The following is a 21,431-nucleotide window of genomic DNA, read 5'->3' as shown; positions in this document are numbered from 1 at the left end:
AAGACCAAATAGAGTAGTAGTCAAACAAAAAAACACAAAGAGTGGGTGTGGGTGTGGGTGTGGGTGTGGGTGTGGGTGTTGTTAGAAGGCTAAATTAATAAATTCAGCTCATGCCCTGGCGTGAGTTCTATCTCATTAATAATCTATATGCATGCACAAATTCTATCTTGTTCTTGTTCCATGTATCACAACAGTACATATTTCAGGTGAGATGTTAACACCAAGGTTAAAATTGACAGCAAAGCAAAGGTTAAAATTGAGATGTTTTCAATGCCTATCTATGCCGCACTGCTGCAACTAAGGCACACTGCTGCAACTAAAGCATCAAATTTCCTGCCACCATGAACATGACTGGCTGCCTATATGTATAAAGATGGCCGGTCACCTTAATCCCCTTTAAACACCAAAGCAACCTACTCTGCTTGAATATTATGGATGTCCCCATTGCCATTGCCCAGGCCTCTCTCTGCTTTGCAAAAGTTGGTGGAGAGAGTCATTTAGCATACACAGCCTTTGGAAAAGGGGAAAGGAGAAGAAGAGAACAGACAGAAGAAGAATGAAGCAGAGAAGAAGAAGAGAGACAGAACGAGCTCAAAGCTAATCCAAAATTTAATTTTTCAATCCATTAACACAACCATATTTCCTAATACATCAAGAAGACCATGTGGTCGACGGAGGGTTGTAAACATATAAAAAATTGTAATTATCCTAATGAGGACCATGTGCATAGATGAAAGGACAGCAAGGATTCATGTAGAAATCCAATGTGGGGTTAAGGCTTGTGATGATGATTATGAACTATCCTAATGAAATAAGATTTAAAAATCCTAATAATGAATATCCAAAACAAAAAAAACCATTATTTGATGAAAGTGAAACAAAGGGGAAACCAAAACAATTCTATTTATTACTTATTCAATGAAAACCGCCCCTTGACAATGTTAGTTAAATGGCTTTATAAAGATAATTCCTTCTGGCATTATATTATAAATTATTCTATGAATTTACATTTGTCATATTTTCAGAAATTAACACCAGTGCCAAGGTATAGAGCGTATACTCACCTTAGTGGCAATAAGCCCAATAGTTGAAGAAAGCCCACACCAGTTGAGCAATACTTTCCCTGTTATGTAATCCAAAACCAGAAAGTTTTTCAACTTGATCAAAGTATGCACATTCAATATTTTCAAGAGTAACAGCATACGTTCTCTCCATTCCCTGTCAAACCAACTGTGCATAAACTAGGAAAAGTAATCTACATAAGGAGGTCTTAAGGAACAGAAAGGAAAGGGTATGGCAAATATATACACACACAAACATATCCCAGTTAGAAGGAATATTAAATAACTGCCTGCAGGGCCACAAATGTGGTTCTGTTGCATGATCGGGAAGTTGTAAGCAAAAAAGCAAAATATTATACATAAACCTGACTTTACCAACATAAGAAAAAGTTTATATATCCCACACTCTAAAGATTGTATCAGTTTAAGATCTCCTCACGTACTTGCATGAAGAATTTAACACCAGTAGTTTTGCATGAAAAATAGGACATTAAAGAGTTGATTTGGGCCCCTAAAAGAAATTCAATATGCTAAAGCAATATAGGGGAAACAACTTGGTGGAGATCATAAAGAGTGATGGAAGATTTTAAGGGCTGTCAATCAAGCTATCTTTTTTGAATTATTTCCTAATACATAATTAGAAGGTTAGGTGTACAGATTTGGTAGGTTCTGTAAATCAATTAGAGATTGTCTCCATTAGAGGAAATTCCTAAATTGAGAGTTTCCTATGATAGATTAGCTAAGTTTCTATATATATAAAATTCTGGACAGAATGAATAAAGTCATCAAGCCTTCTCCCTAATTTCTAACATAGTATCAGAGCTTTAGGGAACTCTCTGTGGGCGGCCTTCATTGCCATTTATCCTCCTAATCTCCAGCCTTTCATTTTTGTTCAGTTTTCCAGCCTTATCACCCCCAGCACTAGTTGCCCTAAATTTTTTAGCAGCCCAGAAGGACGTCAACAACCTCTGCCAAAGTTCTCTCTCACTGCATCGGAGGAGTACCGACAAACCCAGTCTCCGATGAACTGCAGCAAATCAGTGCTGCATACTGGCTCACTGGGAAGAACCATCTAAAATGGTCACAGCTGATCAAAACCATTTTAAAGGGCAAAGGCAAACTCAACCATATAATTGGAACTGGTCCCGAGGAAGGAGATCCCAGTTTTATCTCATGGGATGAGCAGGATTCGATGATTATGGCTTGGCTCTGGAGTTCTATGCCACCAGAAATAAGTGACACGTGTATGTTCCTACCGACTGCAAGGGAGGTCTGGGAGTCCATCCGACAAACTTATTCCAAAAGTCAAGGATGCAGCCCAAGTCTATGAGTTGCGGATCAAAACTATGTCAACAAAGCAAGGAGAAAAGACTCGCTGAATATGTAAACTTGCTGAAGGGGCTGTGGCAGGAAATGGATCAATATCGGGCGATAAAGATGAAGGATAGTAAGGATGCTGCATTGCTGACGGCATTCATCGAAAAGGATTGCACATATAATTTTTTAGCAGGACTGAATGCAGATTTTGATCTTGTAAGAATCCAGATCTTAGGTAAATATGATCTCCCCAATCTCAATGAAGTAGTTTTAATTATCTTTGGCAGAAGAAAGTAGAAGAGAAGTGATGTTGGAGACGAAATCACTGGAGACATCGACAATGCTGACAAAAACTACAGCCTGAGGACCAAGAGAAAACTGGAAGGCTGAATCCAAAACAGCAAGTGGGGAAGATGGGGACACTATGGTGTACCTATTGTAACAAATCGAGGCATACCCTGAAGAAATGCTGGAAATTGAATGCAAAACCACCCAGTAAAGAGTGGGGAACCAAAGGAGGACAGAATAAGCCTTACAAAGGGCAAGCATACCAGGTGATCGCACAGCAAGAAGCGGAGAAAGGTCTGGACTCAAAACAAATCTCAATAAAGAGGAGGTTGAGAAGTTGAGGAATTTTTTGGCAGCCCTTAAGAAACCATCAGGTACTTGTTCATTGGTACATTCAGGTATATCTCCCACCTCTCACTCTGTTTAACTGCCTCAGAAAAAGTGTTTAGACATTCATGGATTATTAACTCCAGAACCACATATCATGACCCATGCCTCTTATAATTTCAACACTTATACTCCTTGTCTTAGTAATTAGGAAAATAGCTACTACAAATGGCTCTCTGACCACTGTAGCTAGAATAGGAGATATAAGACTCGGTCCAAATCTCACCCTTAAAAATGTCCTTCATGTTCCTAAACTGTCTACAAACTTGGTATCTATCACCAAGATTTCTCAAGACCTGAATTGCAAAGTTACACTTTTTTTTTTCCCCAACAAACTGATTATTTCAGGATCAGGCCTCGAGAATGATGATTGGATGTGTTGAGGAAAGGGAAGGATTGTACTATTTTGGCGTGCTTGAGACACCGGACATCAGCAAAATAAACCAACAGATTCATACCAATAAGGAATTAAAAATGCACATTGGGAGTTTTCAGAATTTTTTGTTGAGAAGATAATTGTTGGGATAACTCCTCAAATTATGTTTTGATAAATATAAAGTCTATAATGCAAGCTCTAATTTTGAGTAGGAGAGCTATTCGAGGCCTAGTCTAATTAGAATTGTAGCCTATAGATAAATATCCCTGGTTCAATTATTAATTAGATCATCCCTCTAGAATATTTGTGTTTTCAAAATTTTACTAACTAGTTATCGAGAGGATGTGTTCCAGGTGTTTCACAGACAATTACCTAGATTTGTTGGGATTATGATGGATATTTCAATTTGCCATAAACCAGGGCTATTCTACAATTTTTAGTTATCTCAAACCAAAAACTACTTTATGGATCTTGTAGCTTTCCTTTCCAAAACTATGTTTAATGGATTATCGCATTAATGTTGAATCATGGATGTAGGCAATTGCCCAACCACATTAAAAATTCAGTGTTCCTATTTTTCTCTTGATTTCTATGTTTGATTGTGCTCGATCCAGATTCCTAATAGGTTTCGTCACAGTGCACATTCTTCAGGATACTCTAGGTGAAGCAAGAGCTTCAAGGTGCTAACAGAAAGAAAACACGAGAAAAGAGAGAAGAGGGAAACGTTTTTGCTGAAAGAACTTTACTGAATGATCAGAATTACAGAAATGCAAGTCTTAATATCAAACTTTGCAACTTGCAACAACAAGTTATAACTGTCTAACCAACCAACAACTAATATAACAGCACAACAGACAACTAATATAATACCATAACAGCTTACAACAAACACAACCGTGACACAACATAAAGAGAAATACACAAAACAAAATTAATCAACATTATTTCCTTCTACACTAGGAAAACATAGAGATGAAATACCTAATAACTTGTACTCTGTGAACCCTTTTTGGTTCATGCTTCTAATTGAAAGTTGGAATAACATAAAGTTGTTTAATTGTTAGATATAATATGGTTTTGCAACGGGTAACTGCCAGACTAGTCAACATAACATTATTGAATGAGATAATCAACTTGGTTTCATGCCCGATAATGGAAACACTTAACAACATACAGTTATTTTATGGAGAAATTCAGCATTTAGGAAACTAAAATGCAATAATACCACCAAACCTACGCAATCGAGGAAGCTAGAGATGCTGTAGCCTATCTCTTGTGAGAAATTTCACAAAGAATGCTCCCAAATAGCGAACAGTGATGGAAATGGTTGGGAGGGACAACCACCAAAGCCAGCACTGAAAATAAATAGTAAAAAACAAGATGAGAATGTTAAATTTGGATTGCATAAAAAAAAGTTCACCGTTTCATCATAAATGATTTAAAAATTACATGTGTAATCCATGATGTAGAAAACATGAAACCAATGCCAATAAACATGGAAGAAACATTCCTTGAAGCCTCGGAAATATGCATTGTCGCTCAGTTGAAAGCTATGAAACAAGTCTGCCCTTGCTCAATTTGGGTCGAACTCGGGCATTACTCAATAGAGGTGCAAGGCTTATAGAAGTACCAAATAAGGTTTGTGGATAAACACAATCAAGAGGCATTCTAAGCATGAAAAGGTTTCAGCTAACTGAAATATGGGAAATCAAGAGTACAGGTGGGAGACAAATGGGGAAGAGATTGTTAAATGTGTGTGGATAGATTGTTAAACGTGCAAGAAAGACTTGATCTAACCTGGTGGATGGCGTGAATCAACACGTTCTTCCTCTACCGAGCACAACCCTTTCCCTAGTAGAAGAAAATAACCACGCCTAATGCATTAGGGAAGTTGAGCTGCAAAAAAAAAAAAACGAAAAAAGAAACGGGTCACAATTTCTTAGGATGAGATCATAATCAAGTACAAATGGCTTGAAATTAAAGGGCAATTGTAATTGCGTAAACAGAACCCAATCATAAAGCCAGACGTTAGGCACCAAGAAAACCCAAACGGTTTTTCCATCAAAGAATCATTTGATCCACCCTCGACAAATAAGTACGATGCACCAAAATGCAATGAAAATATTTTACGTGGATAACGCTAAAAAGAAAAATAGTTGTAGAAGATTTTGTCAAGAAATACCATACCTGGGTCACTGAGAAAGTAAGAACGAAGAGCTACTTCTCTGTGTAGGATACGAGCTCTCCTATTTCCCAAGCATTCAGTCCTGAGAACCTGCCCATTGAGGTAAAAAGCTATCACGACCCAATTAGTTTAAAAAGGAACGACTATTTTAACATCATAATTGAAATAGCAAGACATAAAAAAAAATAAAAACGGAAAGGAATAAAAAGGGGGTAAAAGGTAAAAGATCACTACAGTGATAACTAAAAGCGTTGAACATGCATGTAGACATCCAAAGAACAATACAACTACTTCCTGCAGTCGAAAACATCATAAAAATATGGTCAAATAAATTATTTTATACTGAACTTAGGGTCTTTTTTCACTATTATCCAGTTTTGACATTTGTTTCAATTTTATCATCAAACTTTAACTTTTGTTTTAATTTTCTCCTAAAGCGGACTAGCACGTGGCCCTGCAGACGCGACGTATTGTTGTGTCAAATAATGGACACAATAGGCAAACAATCTCATGGTTGACTTTGATCCAAATCCGACCCAGCGGGGTCGACCGAACATGTAATGGGTCAAAACCCATCTTCTTTCCCAAATCACCAAGTGTTTCGCCTTCCACCTTACGCTGTCGCCGCCCCCGTCGTTGCCATTTTTGCCTTTTCCCTACCCCTAGCCGACTCCTTCTTTCTCACTCTTCATCGCGGGTGGCTTGCTTCCATTAATGGCGACCACATAGGCAGCCGATTGGGAAAAGAAGAGAGAGGGGAGAAGATCGCAGGTCAAGTGGAAAAAATGACCATGGCGAGATCGATGTTGAGAAGAAGACAAGGGCCATGGGTATATTGCCGTCAATCGAGTGGGCGTTGCTTCTGCCATCGTCGACGATGTTCTCCAAAATCGAGGTTCACCGTGGCTGTCCTGACTGACGGTTCGACTCCCCTTTTTGTCGATGGCTCGCCGACGTGGGTGATCATTTTGGTCGACCAATTTATGCGAGTCTTCTCAGCCACGGGTCGAATCTCGGCATTGCAATGGCCATCGACGCCATGGCCGAGGACCTCTGGTCACTCCCATGGCCGAACAGCTTTGTCCTCAACATGGCTCGCGTGGCGTGACCACAAGGTTGAGGCCTCGGGTTACCGGCGATGAGAGAACAAAAAGAGGACCGATGATGAAGGAAGGCGGCGGCAACTGTTTAGGATGTAAAACCTAGTGGCCTGAGAGTTGAAGATGATGGATTTCTTTTGCTGATGTGTTCGACAAAGGACACATCAGCACGCCACCTAAGCACCACGTATGTTGGGGGCTCTTGCCTATCCGCTTAGAGATAAAATTGAAATCAAAGTTTAAATTTGAAGACCAAATTGAACTAAATGTCAAAACCGGATAAAATTCAAAAATGACCCTAAGCTCCCGATAAAATAGTCTATCCGGCCCAAAAATATATTGTTCTAAAATGGGGGAAGAAAGGGAGAGTAATGCATAATGGAACTCACAACCTGTTAAAGAATAAGCTTTAGTGTCTCATCAACTTTCTCATAAGAGCGTGAAATCTAGTACTTCACCTGAGCAAAACATCTTACAGTCAGTATAGCGCCAAAAATTCCGTACATAAAAATTGTGCACTTGATAAAAAAATCAATGACGGTAAGTAATGATGAAACATAAGTACTCCATCAACAGTTCAATAATATTAAAATGCTCAAATACGTAAAAGAAGATTAACAAAAATGAAGTGGTTTTACAACTATTGAAACCTTAGCAGTTCAGCATCATCTACTTGCACAATCGAGTTCCATCACTGGTTTGCAGCAATCATATTTCCTAATCCGCTTATGCATTTACTTTTTCATATTTTCAGCAATCATATTTTCGGATAGCATACTGTGTGTGGATAGATTGTTAAACGTGCAAGAAGGACATGATTTAACCTGGTGGATGGCGTGAATCAACACGTTCTTCCTCTACCGAGCACAACCCTTTCCCTAGTAGAAGAAAATAACCACGCTTGAAGCGTTAGGGAAGCTGAGCTGCAAAAAAAAAGAAAACGAAAAAAGAAACGGGTCACAATTTCTTAGGATGAGATCATAATCAAGTACAAATGGCTTGAAATTAAAGGGCAATTGTAATTGCGTAAACAGAACCCAATCATAAAGCCAAACGTTAGGCACCAAAAAAACCCAAACGGTTTTTCCATCAAAGAATCATTTGATCCACCCTCGACAAATAAGTACAATGCACCAAAATGCAGTGAAAATATTTTACGTGGATAACGCTAAAAAGAAAAATAGTTGTAGAAGATTTTTTCAAGAAATACCATACCTGGGTCACTGAGAAAGTAAGAACGAAGAGCTACTTCTCTATGTAGGATACGAGCTCTCCTATTTCCCAAGCATTCAGTCCTGAGAACCTGCCCATTGAGATAAAAAGCTATCACGACCCAATTAGTTTAAAATGGAACAACTATTTTAACATCATAATTGAAATAGCAAGACATAAAAAAAAATAAAAAAGGAAAGGAATAAAAAGGGGGTAAAAGGTAAAAGATCACTAAAGTGATAACTAAAAGCGTTGAACCTTTATGTGGACCTCCAATGAACAATCCAACTACTCCCAGCAGTCGAACACATCATAAAAATATGGTCAAATAAACTATTTTGTACTGAACTTAGGGTCTTTTTTCACTATTATTCAATTTTGACATTTGTTTCAATTTTATCATCGAACTTTAACTTTTGTTTTAATTTTCTCCTAAAGCGGACTGGCGTGTGGCCCAGCAGACGCGGCGAGTTGTGTTAAATAATGGACACAATAGGCAAACAATCCCATGGTTGACTTTGATCCAAATTCGACCCAGTGGGTAGACCCAACATGTAATGGGTCAAAACCTATCTTCTTCCCCAAATCACCAAGTGTTTCGCCTTCCACCTTGCGGTGACGCCGCCCTCGTCGTTGCCGTTTTTGCCTTTTCCCTACCCCTAGCCGCCTCTTTCTTTCTCACTCTTCGTCATAAGTGGCTTGCTTCCATTAATGGCGACCACATAGGCAACCGATTGGGAAAAGAAGAGAGAGGGGAGAAGATCGCAGGTCAAGGCGAAAAAATGACCATGGCGAAATCGATGTTGAGAAGAAGACAAGGGCCATGGGTCTATTGCCGTCGATCGAGTGGGCCTTGCTTCCGCCATCGTCGACAATGTTCTCCAAAATCGAGGTTCACCGTGACTGCCCTGACTGACGGTTCGTCTCCCCTTTTGGTCGATGGCTCGCCGACGTGGGTTATCATTTTGGTCGACCGATTGACGCGAGTCTTCTCAGTCACGAGTCGAATCTCGGCATTGCAATGGCCATCGACGCCATGGCCAAGGACCTCTGGTCACTCCCATGGCCGAACAGCTTCGTGCTCGACATGGCTCCCGTGGCATGACCACAGGGTTGAGGCCTCGGGTTACCGGCGATGAGAGAACAAAAAGGCGACCGACGATGAAGGAAGGCGGCGACAACTGTTTAGGATGTAAAACCTAGTGGCCTGAGGGTTGAAGATGATGGATTTCTTTTGCTGATGTGTTCGACAAATGACACATCAGCACGCCACCTAAGCAACACGTATGTTGGGGCTCTCGCCTGTCTGCTTAGGGATAAAATTGAAATCAAAGTTTAAATTTGATGACCAAATTGAACTAAGTGTCAAAACTGGATAAAATTCAAAACTGACCCTAAGCTCGGGATAAAAGAGTCTATTCGGCCTAAAAATATATTGCTCTAAAAAGGGGGAAGAGAGGGAAAGTAATGCATAATAGAACTCACAACCTTTTTAAGAATAAGCTTTAGCGTCTCATCAACTTTCTCATAAGAGCGTGAAATCTCGTACTTCACCTGAGCAAAACATCTTACAGTCAGTATAGCGCCAAAAATTCCGTACATAAAAATTGTGCACTTGATAAAAAAATCAATGACGGTAAGTAATGATGAAACATAAGTACTCCATCAACAATTCAATAATATTGAAATGCTCAAATACGTAAAAAAGGATTAACAAAAATGAAGTGGTTTTACAACTATTCAAACCTTAGCAGTTGAGCATCATTTACCTGCACAATCGAGTTCCATCACTGGTTTGCACCAATCATATTTCCTATTCCGCCTATGCATTCACTTTTTCATATTTTCAGCAATCATATTTCTAGATAGCATACTGTGTGTGGATAGATTGTTAAACGTGCAAGAAAGACTTGATCTAACCTGGTTGATGACGTGAATCAACACGTTCTTCCTCTACTGAGCACAACCCTTTCCCTAGTAGACCACGCCTAAAGCGTTAGGGAAGCTGAGCTGCAAAAAAAAAAAAAGTGATAAAAAATCGCGTTAACGAGATACATCATATTAGTTTTAATAAATAAATATGACATTTAATCCTTCAATAATTAAAAAATTTAACATTTGATTCCTAATATGAAAAAGATTAAATTTGATAAAAAAAATACCTAAATTTATAAAAAAAAAATTAGAAATTTCATAAAAAATATTTTAAAATATTCAAAAAAGACCTAAATTTAATAAAAAAGACCTAAAAATTTAACAAAAAAACCTAAAATAATAAAAAGACCTAAAGACTTCATAAAAACATCTAAAAATTAAAAAAAAAAATCTAAATTTCATAAGAAAGCCTAAAAATTTCTTAAAAAATACTTAAAAATAATAAAAGACCTAAATTTCATAAAAGGACCAAAACTTTTCATTAAAAATCTAAAAATACACAAGGGATGAACCCCAAGCTCAAAATTGGAGTAAGTAGTTTGGAGGAGGACAACAAACTTCCAAGAAGCTTTTCATGTTCATTAAGTTTGGCAACTAGCAGTCAGTATCTACGAGGAGTTAAAACCATATGATTGCCAACCAGATAAATTACCTGGAAGATTTCCATTATAGAGTAGTATTAACTCGAATAATTCAAGCCTATGACAGAGATACAAATAGTTGCTGGAGTTAAGGGATCCATCCTATCAGGCTTCAACATTCATTCACTCCATGTTAGCGTCTCACGGATAACTCCCTAGTACCCTTAAGAATGTAGCCATCTCTTGCCATAAGAAAGAGCGAATATTCCTAATATCATATCTACACCTTAGGTTTCTAAATTGAAGAAACAGCTTCTCTCACGGGTATGTCCATGAAAGCAACAATACAAATTCTACAACACACCTTGTTAGATTCAACAATGAATCTAACACTCTAGTTAAAACTTAACTCTATAGATTTTGAGCTGCTGCAGATTTTAGTGTCTAAAAACAGTACTATTTGTGACACCCAAAGCTATTTTACTGAATAGCAAGACTTGTCCTTTACCTCTCACCCAAACATCAAACTTTTCAACTAAAACTCAGTTTCAGTTCCATTTCAGAGTGCTAATAGAAATAATATCATTTCAAAACTTCAACAGAAGCATCAAGCTTTCCAATATATCATCCAGTTATTTAAAGGCAACCTGCCAGAACCAACAGAATAAAAATCAAGCTAGTTTCAGAAAGAACAAAAAGGCACTTTGGTACAAGAACTAGATTAAGTACTAAAATGCCCATAGGAAAGTTCCACCATACCCTTCACCTTAGAGGTGGACCTCTTTTATATGGGTAACAAGGTTATTTGGCTACTTCCACAGCTTCTCAAGTTTATCTTTCCCCTTCATGCAGCTTTTTCACTGTTATCTTTTTCTTTTTTAAGTAACATTAATCAAGTAGATCGAAAGCTTTATGTGCATGTGCAAGGTATTATTTCATAGAATCAAGTGCTCATGCACCTTAGTATTGTAATTTGATTTCCAACTATGAGTTCGTTAGAATTAAGGGGCCACGTGACAGGCCCTAGGAAAAGACAAAAGTTATGGTTGTAACCGCTCGGTGGGAGCAATCTACTGCATCCGCACCCACCCAAGCGAGTATATCAGCTCTCCCAGCGTGTGGGAGAGTTATCGAAATTCAATAGAACAATTCTTCCTCCCTGTTCTCTCTTTCTCTCTCTCTCCCTCTCTCTCTCTTTCTACGTTCTCCCTCTTCACTCTTCCTTAGCTCTGTTCTACTATGTATTTTCACTGGTTTGAGGCCAACTACATTGTCGCACCGTGACACATCCTTTGAGGCAGCTAAACACTAATCATTTTGGGTATATTTCCTCTCGAGCTGAAAGAGCTTCCCAAGAGTTTGAAGAGGCCCAACTTTGCCTCCAGGACCAGCCACAAAATGCTGTCCTACAAAATAAAGTTGCTGTTTTGAGGAAGAAAACTATTTTCTTGAAAGAAGCTAAGAGACTATTCTATCAGCAGAAAGCCAAATGTGAGCAAAGTGACAAATGCACCGAGTTCTTCCATGCAATGGCTAGAAGAAACTCTAAGCGCAACTTCATTGCTTCGGTTTACAGAGAAGACGGATCACTTACTGCATCTTTTAATGAGGTTGCGGATGAGTTTGTAAGGTTCTATGAGAATCTACTAGGAATAGAAGTCCCTTGTCAGCCGATTGATCCAAATATCCTGAACTTGGGGCCAAGTATCCAACCAAATCAAGCATCCAGCCTAATCAGAAGCATTAGCAATGAAGAGATAAAAGCTGTCTTATTCAGTATAAGGGGGGACAAGGCCCCGAGCCCTGATGGGTTCTCTTTCTGTAACTCTTAAGAGCTTAGATGATTGATATGTTAGTGATAGTGCCCTAGATGCTAGATTTACATTACACGGGATGTATGTGAATGACACTCTTGATGTATTCTTCATATTAATAAAAGGGTCATATCTTCATTCATACCTCTCCCTTTGGCTTTTATGAATGAGTCCCTAGATATCCTGATAAAGTTCTTACTCTCAAAGGGTTGAGACAGTGTGACATTGATTTATAGTTCAGAATATCTTAAAGATATTCCCGGTCCTTAGATTTATCAAAAGGGGAATATGATATATCGATTAGTGGATCGGCACATGGGCTACTACCATTGTTAGCATAGGATGCTAATGGGAATGGGGTGGTGAGTTACACGCTACATTGCGTGGGACGCATATAGTAGACATGTGGGTGGGTGTTCCTAGAACATCTACTAAATGTGACGCCATCGATAAATCACATGGTTTGAGGATTAATGATCTGTTTTTGGCTCCCGATTGTGTATCTGGTCTTTGGACTAAAGGTGACATGGTGCCTTGTGCACTAATGTCAGGGATTTACCGCCCAGTAGAACCATCCGGTGTAAGAGGAGAGAATGTTCATTGTGTGGTCTTTGTACAGTGGTGTATGGAAATAGATGTTCGCTGATAGGATCCATTGAGATCCATGGGTTGGAGACGTACATCCATAACTTGTAAATCAGGTCAATCTATGGGACATGTAATGCAGTATGGGCGGAATGATCAACAAAACAAGTCCAAAAATTGGCGAAAACAGTGTAAGATCAATTATGGAATTGAGATATTAAAATTAGGGTTTAAGAAATCTTCAAAGTTGAAATAGAATGAAACGACTGCCTACAAAGTCTCTTAAAAGACTACTTATACTAGGTTACTAATCCTTGATCACATAGGAATCCTAGTCCTTGATCACAAGGAATCCATCTAATATAAGGAATCTATCTTTTTTTTAATAGTCAAATGTGCTAGTCACATGACTACTTATTAAAACTAATAAATAAAAAAGTATTAAAACCTAATAATTGAAATACTAACAAAAATTAAACAAATAAAAACACTAATAACTACAAAACTGCTCTTGCATCAATGTGGCAGCTCACAACCATGCTAATACATACTAAGATAAGTTAATAAAATAGGTGTACCTCATGACAGAGACAGTGCCAACAGTGGTATGAGAGCAGATAATGTGCAGATATGCCCCCTACTCATACCTGAGAAAGGCTCGGAATATACAGCAACGTATGGCAACTTCATGCCATATTACATTGTTTTCTCAATAACAAGGAAAAAAGTGATCGCACAATACATATTCACACTAGAATGACATTTTTCGAGTGAAAATTGTAACACCCCTTACCTCAATTTCAAAGCGAGGGGTGTTACAAGTGCTCTAGTTGGTTGGATGGGATTGTACTAACTTGGATTTGGATATAACCTATTATTGTAGTTCTGATTGATTTGGTTGACTGCGAGTTGATTTTAGTCAACCGGAACAAAGCATCTTGTTGCCACTTGCCATGCTGTTGCCACCATCTTTTCCTTCTAGCTGCCATTGTCAGGCTTTCAGTGGCATCTTATTTGTGTGACACCTATTACCATGCTTCAGCACTTCTTAAAGACCATCTAATTGCCTCCTAGCAACTTTCTGCTTCAGAAAACTTAAGAGACAATATGGCTGCCACCTTGTATTAAATCCAACCCCTACCTATTTCCATCTGCTAAAAAGCTTTCATTTTCTACAAATAGTACACGTAGTTTGTTGTTTCATCTTCCACGAATCACAATATCCATTCATATATGGATGAGAAAGGGTCATGTTTCCATGTTGTATGGGTTGACTTCACAATATCAACTATGTGATGGAACACAACCATATCAATTATCTTCATTCACTACCTTGTCATCAATTGACATTATGAACACCATGCAACAACCCTAACTTACTTAGGATAAGGTGTAGTTAATGATAATAATGAATTTTACTGTTGACTACCTGAATTTGATCAGCACTAGCTTTAGCTAATATTAATTTCAGAGATCCCATCTTTACATCAACCTAAAGAGTTGGTCACAAATACTCAATTAAGCCATCAAATTCCTTAGATATTGACTTGATTCAAATTGAGACATATTAATGCTTCACGCTTTGAAGCCTTCGTAGTTTTTGTAACACCATAATGAAAGAAACCAATTACAAGATGGTATCTCTTATAAGAAAAATAAAACTAATTAACTTAATAAAAAAGACACATTAGACCATCAACAATAATACCCTATCAGAATATAGTCCAAGAAACAAATGTACAATGGAGTGAACGATATTAACTATCTAATAACCTTTATTTTTTATAGTTTCCTCGGGTTCTCAAAGCATAAGATGATTTAAAATAATCAAAAAACTTCATAACCTCCAAGAATCAGTTTAAGCATAAGATGATTTATAAAAGTTGTTAAACATCCATTAGACAGTCTAAACATAATGGACAAATAAACACATAAATTAAGGTGATCTCCCACCACCCGGAGGGAGTGATAAAATCCCCATCACTCACGGGGTATGTATAAACACAATGTCAATGTACATATATATATATTCACTAATATTCCATACCTATAAATTAGGGTGATCTCCCACCACCCGGAGGGAGTGATAAAATCCCCATCACTCACGGGGTATGTATATACACAATGTCAATGTACATATATATATTCACTAATATTCCATACCTATAAATTAGGGTGATCTCCCACCACTCGGAGGGAGTGATAAAATCCCCATCACTCACGGGGTATGTACATACACAATGTCAATGTACATATATATATATATATTCACTAATATTCCATACCTATAAATTAGGGTGATCTCCCACCACCCGGAGGGAGATAAAATCCTCATCACTCACGGGGTATGTACATACACAATGTCAATGTACATATATATATATATTTACTAATATTCCATACCTATAAATTAGGGTGATCTCCCACCACCCGGAGGGAGTGATAAAATCCTCATCACTCACAGGATACATACCTCTTATGATGCAAATACAATCCCAAATGACGCAACGATTTGAAAGCAAACCAACACTGCAAGGGAAATGAGAAGGGTGACAATATTAGATTAACAAAGAAATCATTTCACATTGCACATTGCACCTCTATTTAGATTAACAAACATCAGTAATAAAGTCAGTCTAATTTCTTGTACTCATCCATAATAACAAGACAATAAAGAAAATTTTGAGCTGGGAAAGCAAGAAACTAATTAAATAAATTAAAGACCTGAAATTTGAAAAGGGACCAACCTTCAATTCATTAATTAATTAAACCAATTACTAATGAAATGAATCAAAGACCTAAAATTTTGAACTGGGAAAGCAAGAAGCTAATGAAATGAATCAAAGACCTGAAATTTGAAAAAGGACCAACCTTCAGTTCACGAGTAGCTTAACTACCAATAATTATTATAAGCCTATATAGTCGGTGAACAATTAAAGCACAAAAAAAAAAAAAAAATCCAATTACTCCAATTAATTAATGGTGTATGGATGAAACACCTTGCTTGTGGGAGTGTATAGAGGCAAGGGGCCTTCATGAGGGTAAAGACGGGAAGCCCATTAGGGATTTGTATGTCCACGTAGTTGTTTTCAAACATGAAATTGGAACTACATTTATTAATAGAATTAGCAAACTCCCAAAAATTAACTGCTGGATCAATGCCTAATTAAGTCGTAGATTAGAGAGTGAGTGATTTCTACTTTTCTAGTTAATTTTTCTAGGCAGTTGTATCTTTTCAAACACAGCAACATCTCCTTCATTGGGTTGCCTGGCATCCCTCATGTAATGATAATATATAACTAATGGATTATCATATGTTTATATATATATTATGATAATATATAATTAATTGATTATCATCTGTTTATATAACACAAAACCAAAGCCAAATAAATTCACTAACAGCATTATCAATTTTGTCAACAACTTTTGCATTATAATAGTAAGGGTTAATAACCAAAATAAAAACCTGAGCTTTAACAATTTTGTCGATACTTTCTTGTTGTACAAATATGTGAGGGCTTCCACTTGATCTTTGATGCCAAAATCTGACATTAAATGTAGAAAAATTCTAATTCCAAACAAATGACACAAGTACTAAAATTACTAGGTACCAACAAGAGAAATATAGGAGTTCTAATCCACTGTAATGAGAAAATCTGTCAAATCCTATTATGAGTCTGGAAAATGCAACCACAAACATATAAGAAAAACAATATATTCTTGCTTTGTTCAAAACACTATTGGTAAGGATTAAGTGTCTGATTGGTACAACAATATCGCACTAAACAAAAATTGATAGGTTGTACACGGAAGCTTAAGCAAGGAAACCCCTATTCTAATTCTCAAGCAAAGTAGTTATACAAGTACATAGTGTAGCTATACAAAATAATTGCAATAAGAAAACCAGTGTTACTTCTAAAGCTTCATATTTTTAAACACTAGCAATTAAAAAATAAAATTTAAGTATCCTGCAGGAAGGACAAAATCTACAAATTAAAATCAACTAACAAGAGCAAGCATATCAATCAATGGAAGTGCTGTAAAGAAAAAGGAAAAATCACTGATTTTTCACAAAAAAGAATAAAAAGGTCAAGGAATACAACAAAATTAAAGATATTGAAATATAGACAGGGCCACAAATCCTTGTGCATCTTTTTCCTATATTTCAATACTGCTTGTTCTTTTGTGTAGTTGTGGAGTTGGAATAAAATGATGCCAGTTTTCAGCCTTATAAGAAAAAAAAAACATGAAGGGCATTTTTTGGCATTTACAAACTAAAATCAAAACCTTATGACAAGATAAGCAAAATGTGATAGTCTTAAGTAGTACAAGACAAGGATATTTAATTGTCACTGAGTACTACAATAAAATGAATGGATATTGGCTTGAGTTGGATCTTTATCAAGATATTAAAACGAAATGTAGTGAAGATGCAGCCACTATAGCTGCGATATTTGACAGATGTGAAGTTTAGATCTAGGGCGGAACAGAATTACGAAGAAGAAAGAAACTATCCAAGAGCAAAGAAAATTCAATTACAGAAAACAGATCACAAGGATCAAACGTACATACTAAACAAATATAGTTGCTCTCCTTATATAGGCGCACAACACCGCATATCAGCTAGACAAATAGCTGAGTAAACCATGCTAACTTAAACATAACAGAAAATAACAAACAAACTGACAGCACTAACTATTTAACTCTTCCACAGGGACAAGGTAGTAGAATTCCTGGCAAGACTTAATGCTGATTTTGATCCAAGTACGAGTGCAGATTCTAGGTAAAGAAAAGCTTCCCTCTCTCGATGAAGTGTTTGCTATTGTTCATAGTGAGGAATATAGAAGAATAGCTATGTTAAATGAAATACCTTTTGAGGAATCTGCAATGGTGATTAATAAAAAGGATGCTACTTGATTAATAAATAGGTATATAAATTACCCAAAGCCCAATGCACATATGATCAGTCACTAATATCCAATGTTCTTTATATAACTACACTTTTTCACAAGACACTCATAGATATAAATGATAAAATCATGAATCTCGAGTGGAAAAAAAACAAATTTAGATATTAACACCACAAAGAATATCAATCATATTTGGATGCCCTTAGATCCCAAACCTCTTTGCTCAAATCATCAATGATTTATCCGCATAAGTCCTCAAATGCGTCTACTAATAAACATCTCACAAATGTATAAACCTATGAGAATGCTATTTGCTTGCTTGTATACTACAATATACACATCCAAGACACTGTTAATGTGTGTGTATGTGTGCGCGTATGTGAAAGAAAGACAAAAGGAAAAAGAGAAGATAACCATAGAAGTAGAGGCAAGTGTTTACGACTAAGGGCCTATTTGGCTTGGTTGTGTTATGCTGTCCACTGGAGCGCTCAATAAATAAAGATTTCCATCATCGGGCAAACACATCGAGATATATACTAGATTGAAGCTTAAATTGCACATGAACATAACTTTGAAGGAGTAGAAGATAGATCGTCCAGAGCAATTGCTTGGCGGTAATCGGATCGATAATTAGCATTTCAAAGGCGGAACAACCAATGAAACTACAGGGGCCAAAGAAGACCCCAATATCGATCGAATCGCCAAAACCCTAGTTCTCGATGGTTGACGCCGGTTCCGTACCGTTGGAAGCCAAACAGTAAAAACATAGCGAGAAGAGCGTCAGAGGAAAAATAAGCTATACCAGGATGCGAAAACCATCAACAAAAGCAATCAAAGTACAGAGAGAGAGAGAGAGAGTACCTGCCGAAATCGGAGAAAAGCGCCATGCCTAGGGTTTTCCGAGTAGTCTTCGAAGGGTTTGAAGAGAGCGAGGCTTCGCTTCGATCTAGAACCAGAGTTGGCAGAGCGAGTGGAGGAGTTGAAGCTCATTGTGTGTGTAATGTCAATTTGAACAAATTGGGATCGCGGAGGAGATCCTCGAGGATTTGATTTTCAAATCGTTTGAGATATAGGAAAAAGATTTTAATGAAGCAGCAACTGGGCGAATAAACTGTGGCCTGCCCGCTTTATTATTTATTTGGATTGGGGCACCCACCGCAACCACAACCGCTCCCGCTTCTTAATAATAATGCATCAAATTTATTTTTAATTAATTTCCTCAATTGGGGCACCCACCGTCACCGTGGCCCATGGGCTTGTTTGCTTACGGGGGATCGATCATATTTTTTTTACTGTGCAATATATTGGTCATTATTTTTCGACAAGTTTGAGTTTATTTTTAATTTGTTGACGTGCAAGAAATATAAATACTACAATTAACAAAATATATCATTAAATAAATACATCACAAAATAAAATTATGAGTTTCTTAACTAGTTCGAGATTTTTGATATAATTATATTGAGTTAGTTTTTTGTTATTTTATTTTATATAAAGAAGTTAAAAGAGTATTAAAAAATCATGTCAAAACTTATACACTTATCTATCGAATATTATAATATTTAAATATTCATTTATCATAGTAAAAATATATAATAATTTGAGAGAGTGTGTATTTTATTATCCTGTTTTTTAATGTTGTTGGAATTAAAATTCTAATAATTATAATATTAGTTTTACTATAAAAAAATCTATTTCTATGTAATTCTCTTCCACATCTAATACCGATAATAACAGTGTCTTGGATGTGTATATTGTAGTATACAAGCAAGCAAATAGCATTCTCATAGGTTTATACATTTGAGATGTTTATTAGTAGACGCATTTGAGGACTTATGCGGATAAATCATTGATGATTTGAGCAAAGAGGTTTGGGATCTGAGGGCATCCAAATATGATTGATATTCTTTGTGGTGTTAATATCTAAATTTGTTTTTTTTCCACTCGAGATTCATGATTTTATCATTTATATCTATGAGTGTCTTGTGAAAAAGTGTAGTTATATAAAGAACATTGGATATTAGTGACTGATCATATGTGCATTGGGCTTTGGGTAATTTATATACCTATTTATTAATCAAGTAGCATTCTTTTTATTAATCACCATTGCAGATTCCTCAAAAGGTATTTCATTTAGCATAGCTATTCTTCTATATTCCTCACTATGAACAATAGCAAACACTTCATCGAGAGAGGGAAGCTTTTCTTTACCTAGAATCTGCACTCGTACTTGGATCAAAATCAGCATTAAGTCTTGCCAGGAATTCTACTACCTTGTCCCTGTGGAAGAGTTAAATAGTTAGTGCTGTCAGTTTGTTTGTTATTTTTTGTTATGTATAAGTTAGCATGGTTTACTCAGCTATTTGTCTAGCTGATATGCGGTGTTGTGCGCCTATATAAGGAGAGCAACTATATTTGTTTAGTATGTACGTTTGATCCTTGTGATCTGTTTTCTGTAATTGAATTTTCTTTGCTCTTGGATAGTTTCTTTCTTCTTCGTAATTCTGTTCCACCCTAGATCTAAACTTCACATCTGTCAAATATCGCAGCTATAGTGGCTGCATCTTCACTACATTTCGTTTTAATATCTTGATAAAGATCCAACTCAAGCCAATATCCATTCATTTTATTGTAGTACTCAGTGACAATTAAATATCCTTGTCTTGTACTACTTAGGACTATCACATTTTGCTTATCTTGTCATAAGGTTTTGATTTTAGTTTGTAAATGCCAAAAAATGCCCTTCATGTTATTTTTTTCTTATAAGGCTGAAAACTGGCATCATTTTATTCCAACTCCACAACTACACAAAAGAACAAGCAGTATTGAAATATAGGAAAAAGATGCACAAGGATTTGTGGCCCTGTCTATATTTCAATATCTTTAATTTTGTTGTATTCCTTGACCTTTTTATTCTTTTTTGTGAAAAATCAGTGATTTTTCCTTTTTCTTTACAGCACTTCCATTGATTGATATGCTTGCTCTTGTTAGTTGATTTTAATTTGTAGATTTTGTCCTTCCTGCAGGATACTTAAATTTTATTTTTTAATTGCTAGTGTTTAAAAATATGAAGCTTTAGAAGTAACACTAGTTTTCTTATTGCAATTATTTTGTATAGCTACACTATGTACTTGTATAACTACTTTGCTTGAGAATTAGAATAGGGGTTTCCTTGCTTAAGCTTCCGCGTACAACCTATCAATTTTTGTTTAGTGCGATATTGTTGTACCAATCAGACACTTAATCCTTACCAATAGTGTTTTGAACAAAGCAAGAATATATTGTTTTTCTTATATGTTTGTGGTTGCATTTTCCAGACTCATAATAGGATTTGACAGATTTTCTCATTACAGTGGATTAGAACTCCTATATTTCTCTTGTTGGTACCTAGTAATTTTAGTACTTGTGTCATTTGTTTGGAATTAGAATTTTTCTACATTTAATGTCAGATTTTGGCATCAAAGATCAAGTGGAAGCCCTCACATATTTGTACAACAAGAAAGTATTGACAAAATTGTTAAAGCTCAGGTTTTTATTTTGGTTATTAACCCTTACTATTATATGTATATATGTACATTGACATTATGTATGTATATACCCCGTGAGTGATGGGGATTTTATTACTCCCTCCGGGTGGTGGGAGATCACCCTAATTTATAGGTATGAAATATTAGTGA

The 21,431-nt window shown here is 36.6% G+C and overlaps 1 protein-coding gene and 2 long non-coding RNA genes across 3 annotated transcripts in view; 2 read left to right on the top strand and 1 right to left on the bottom strand.

The window, feature by feature from the left end:
- Positions 1 to 7,607, bottom strand: part of LOC127801387 (uncharacterized) — a 110,970-nt gene extending 103,363 nt beyond the window's left edge. Inside the window, exon 1 of the mRNA XM_052336473.1 lies at positions 7,539 to 7,607. The gene's annotated coding sequence lies outside the window, so the exon portion shown is untranslated. The remainder of the gene's footprint in view (positions 1 to 7,538) is intronic.
- LOC127801390 (uncharacterized) overlaps positions 1 to 21,431 on the top strand; it is a 70,854-nt gene that overhangs the window by 18,203 nt on the left and 31,220 nt on the right. The window lies entirely within an intron of this gene.
- Positions 26 to 9,969, top strand: LOC127801391 (uncharacterized). Its single transcript, XR_008023052.1, has 2 exons — positions 26 to 2,594; positions 2,666 to 9,969. It is a non-coding gene; the product is annotated as an uncharacterized LOC127801391 (long non-coding RNA).

The sequence above is a fragment of the Diospyros lotus genome, chromosome 5, assembly GCF_014633365.1.
Source record: "Diospyros lotus cultivar Yz01 chromosome 5, ASM1463336v1, whole genome shotgun sequence".
NCBI lineage: Eukaryota > Viridiplantae > Streptophyta > Magnoliopsida > Ericales > Ebenaceae > Diospyros > Diospyros lotus.
The sequence above is the reverse complement of the archived record's forward strand: the minus strand, read 5'-3'. Positions and strand labels throughout refer to the sequence as shown.